A 4699-nucleotide genomic window follows, 5' to 3' on the forward strand; every position below is an offset into this window, starting at 1 on the left:
AACTATAAAATGACATAATATGATCAAATGATAGATAATATCTGAAGTAAGGTATTTCTTTCATCTGTTTTTTCCATTGTGTAAACTATTTCCAAGCTTCGTGAAGAATCCCTACCAAGTTGGTTTAAGGGACTTTCCAAGTAGAGTTTATAGCAGGAAATAATATAAGACAGGGGAACTACTCTATGGGAAAATGTTCTTCAACAAGTGTGTCTTTGTTCAGGGAATTTTTTGGGGGGGGGGTAATTTTTTATTGTATTTTTGTGTGTCTCATACAGAACATCCTAATCAGTCTTAACCACCTTTATACCCTCTTCCCCATTGACACCCTCCCATAGCCCCACACCCCATTGAAATTCATACATTCTGTCATTTGTATTAAGGCCTATCATTACAAGTTAGTGACCCCATTGCAAGTTCATCCACTGGGGTCTAGAGAGCCTATCTAGAGTCCCTCCCTTTAAGAGGATCAACCCTTTCTCACCAAGCAGTAATCAGCTACCAATAATTATTCAGCTAAGATTGGAACTTGTTGCCCATTAATCTTTCCTCTCTCTGTCTCCCTGTCTACTCCTTCCTCCATGCCCTCCCTACTTAAAGTATTTTCATTTTCTCAGTTTCTCCTGTGATAGTACCAGTCTCCTATGGTCCCACCTCTCTTGTGCTCCTTCTTCCTCTTTATCCCTGTAGCTCCTTGCATAACCCTTCCGCCCCCGACCTCCACCTATTTAAATACCACCATTTTATCCATTTCCTCCTTAGTAACACCTGTCTCCTACTGTTCTTCTCTCTCAGGTCCCTTCTTTCCCTATAGCTCATTGGTTCACTTCCATTTTCCTGGTTCCTTCAGCTAAATCATGGTATATACCCTCATATAAAGATTTGGTACTAGGATCCACAAATGAGGGAGAATATGGGTCTTTAGTTTTTCTGGGTCTGTGTTACTTCACTTAGTATAACAGTTTTTAGTTCCATCCATTTACCTGCAAATTTCATAATTTCATCTTTCTTTAATGCTGAGTAGAATTCTTTCATATAAATGTACCACAGTTTCATTATTCACTGGTCAGTTGAGGGGAACTTAGTTTGCTGCCATCTCTTAGCTATTGTGAAAAGAGCAGCAACAAACATGGGTGTACAAGTGTCTCTGCAATAGGATGAGTTCTTTGGGTTTATGCCAAGGAATAGTATAACTGGGTCAAATGGTAGGTTCATTTGTAGTTTTTTAGGAGTTCTCCACACTGCTTTCCATAAAGGCTGCACGAATTTGCAAACCTACCAACAGTGAATGAGTGCTCCCCTGTCCCCACACCCTCTTCCAACATTTGGTATCATTTCTTTTCTTGTTCTTAGCCAGTCTGACTGGGGTACATTGAAATCTTAAAGTGGTTTTAATTTGTATTTCCTTAATTACTAATGATGTTGAGCATCTTTTAAGATGTGTCTTAGGCATCTTTGTTTCTTCTTTTGAGACCTCTCTGTTCAGATCCTTAACCCACCTTTTAATTGGATTTTGTTTTCTTGAGTCTTTGTTTACAGAGAAATGAGAGAATAACCACTATTAACCATTGCATAATATTTTCTAATTTACAGTTTTATTGCAGATTTTGTCTTGCTTCATAGCCCATTATTTTTGGACAGGAATATTTAATGTACTGTGCTGCTTATGGTGTTCCCGTATACCACAGTCTCATTAAACGGATAGGACCACAATGTATTTGCAATATGGAATTAAGTGTGAATATACAGAAGTTTCTTTGCTTTTGGCTTTGTGGAGAGTAACTTTCTCAACCTACTTGAATTGTTCAGTGAGCTACAGCATGCAATTCAAGCACCACTTAATTATTATCCTTTAAAAAGGAATCATGATAAAATATAAATGACATTTTACTAGTCCATTTCCAGTCATATTTGATATGTTTATAAAGCAATATATGATACAGTTTTATATTAAAAATGTATGATGTGTGAAGAAAGAATTATGTATTATGATAATTTAAAAATAATCACTGTTACTATGTCAGAAAATGGCTTTATCCAATAATATAAACAGAACTGAAATTCAACTAAACAGAGGCCAAATAGAATATCATATCAGTTATGCAACCACCAATTATATCCATATGCCCAACTGACAATGTAAAAATACAAATAATATGAAAAAAAGAAAATATGTCCCTAACAAAATCCATCAGTCTTACAAAATTCTAATACAATGAGAATTATCCTGAGGAAGCCCATGACACAGAATTTAAAAGAACAATCATAAACCTCACCAAAGAACTTAAAGAAAACATAAAGAAATCAGAAGGTAGGCATAAATGAATGAATTAAAAACAATTCATGACTCAAAAAGTGAGTTCACAAATGAGAGAGAAATATTGAAGAAAACTGAAGCTAAAATTAAGACGGATTTGAAAAAATTACAAGTCAATTTGAAACAAAGGGAGAAAGTCTTACAAGGAGAATAAATGAAACAGAAATGAATATCAAGACTGGATGACAAAGTTGAAGAACTAGACTCCTTAAGCAAAGACTCTGAAAATTTTTAAAGAACACAGGAATGGAATACACAGGAAATGTGAGACACCATGAACAAGACCCAATATATGTATCATAGGCATACAGGAAGGATGAGAATCTCAAGTCAATGACGTTAAACAGATCTTGAACAGTGTTACAGAAGAAAATTTTCCCAAATTAAGGAAAGATATGTCTATACATATTCAAGAATCACATAGAACACCAATTAGACAGGACCAGAACAGAAATTCTCTACAGCATATCATAGTAAAACAATAAATGCACAGGAGAAAGAGAGGGTACTGAAAGCAGCTAGAGAAAAATAAAAAGTTATGTATAAAGGAAATCCCATCAGAATTGCAGCTGACATTTCAATGCAAATTATGAAAGCCAGAAGAGCCGGGATCAAAGTACTACCAGTTCAAAACAACGATGGATTCCAACCCCAAATACCCAGCAGTATCATGGACCATAGACAAAATGGAATGGAAATTTTTCCATGACACACATAGGCTGAAAGAATTTGTGAACACCAAACCATCCCTACAAAGAATATTCAAAGCAACAGAAAAGAGTGAAGCTAGGAATAACTATACTGAAAATGTTACTGAAAATAAACAAAGGAAAGTATAATTATGGAGACACAAAAATGACCCAAAGCACAAACAAAATGAAATGGCAGTAATCAATATATAGCTTATAATAACTCAAAATATTAATAACCTCAACTTCCCAGTAAAAAGACACAGGGTAGTTGAACAGATTAAGAAAAAAAATCATGGAAGCAAGAAAAATTCATAGTATTGAAAGAGGAATGAGGGGGAGAAAACAAAGCACAAAGATCTGGCTTTAAAAAGTAAGAACTTTGAGATGTAGTTATGTTTTTGCTTGTTCTTCCATTCCTACTGTATAGAGCAGGTACATGTGGACCCAGATCATCTGTTTCTTTGTTATGATGCCTGGTAAGATGTTGTGAATAGCCCAGATTAGCCCTTTGTTATGTCCAAAAAAATTGAAATCTGTAATTCATCTGCTTTGGAATAAAGAGAATAAAAGGAAAGAAAAATAAACAAATCTGGTTTTATGATTTCTTCAAGAATTTCATCTCACCTTCAAGGACAGACACTACCTTGAGGGTGAAAGTATGGAAAAGATATTCTAAGAAAATGTCACTAAGAAGCAAGCAGGTATTTCATTTCTAATATCTGACAGAATAGATTTCAAATTAAAACTAATCCACATAAAATGAATCATCCCATTCTTAACAAAGAAACAATTGACAAAGAAAATATTACACTCATGAACATATGCACCAAAATCTGGTGCACCCAATTTCATAAAAACGGTACTACAGGACTATAAAACACAGATTAACCCCAACTCAGTACTATCAGGTGACTTCAATACCACAGTGTCTCCAATAAACAGGTCAATGCTACAAAGAATAAACAGATATGTGAATTAAAAGATGCTTTGCATCAAATTGACATAAAAGGTCTACAGAATATTCACCCAATCAACAAAGAATACACTTTCCACTCATCAGCCCATATAAATTTCTCTAAAATTGGCCACATACTGGGACACAGAACATACATCAAAACAAGAAAAATTGAAATAATTCTATGCATTCTGTCAGACCACAATTCAATAAAGCTTATTATCAACAACAGAAGAAGTTCGAGTAACTACATGAACTTATGGAGATCAAACAACATACACTTGAATGATGAATAGTTCAAATAATAAATTAAGAAATAAATAAAAGTATGTCTGTATTAAATGAAAATGATAATACAACACAAAAAAACCTCTATGACAATTTAAAAGCAGTCTTAGAGGGAAGTTTATAGCTCCAAGTGCCTGCATTTTAAACACCAGAAAGAGAATGTATAAATGACTTAATAGTACAGTTCAAGAGTCTGGGAATGCAAAAAATAAATAAATAAACCCAAACCTAGTAAATGTGAAAAAATAACAAAAGCCAAAGCAGAAATGAAATTGAAGCAAAAAACAAAACAGAACAACAACAAAAAAAAAAACAAGGAAAGAATCTAAGAGCTAGTTTTTTGAAAATATAAATAAGATAGAAAGACCCTAAGCACAGTTAACCAAAAGAAAAAAAATTCATATTCAAAATAACAAAATCAGATGTGAAAGAGGAAATATAAGAGCA

This window comes from Nannospalax galili, unplaced genomic scaffold, assembly GCF_000622305.1.
Source record: "Nannospalax galili isolate Female #2095 unplaced genomic scaffold, S.galili_v1.0 scaffold75, whole genome shotgun sequence".
NCBI classification, from domain to species: Eukaryota; Metazoa; Chordata; class Mammalia; order Rodentia; family Spalacidae; genus Nannospalax; species Nannospalax galili.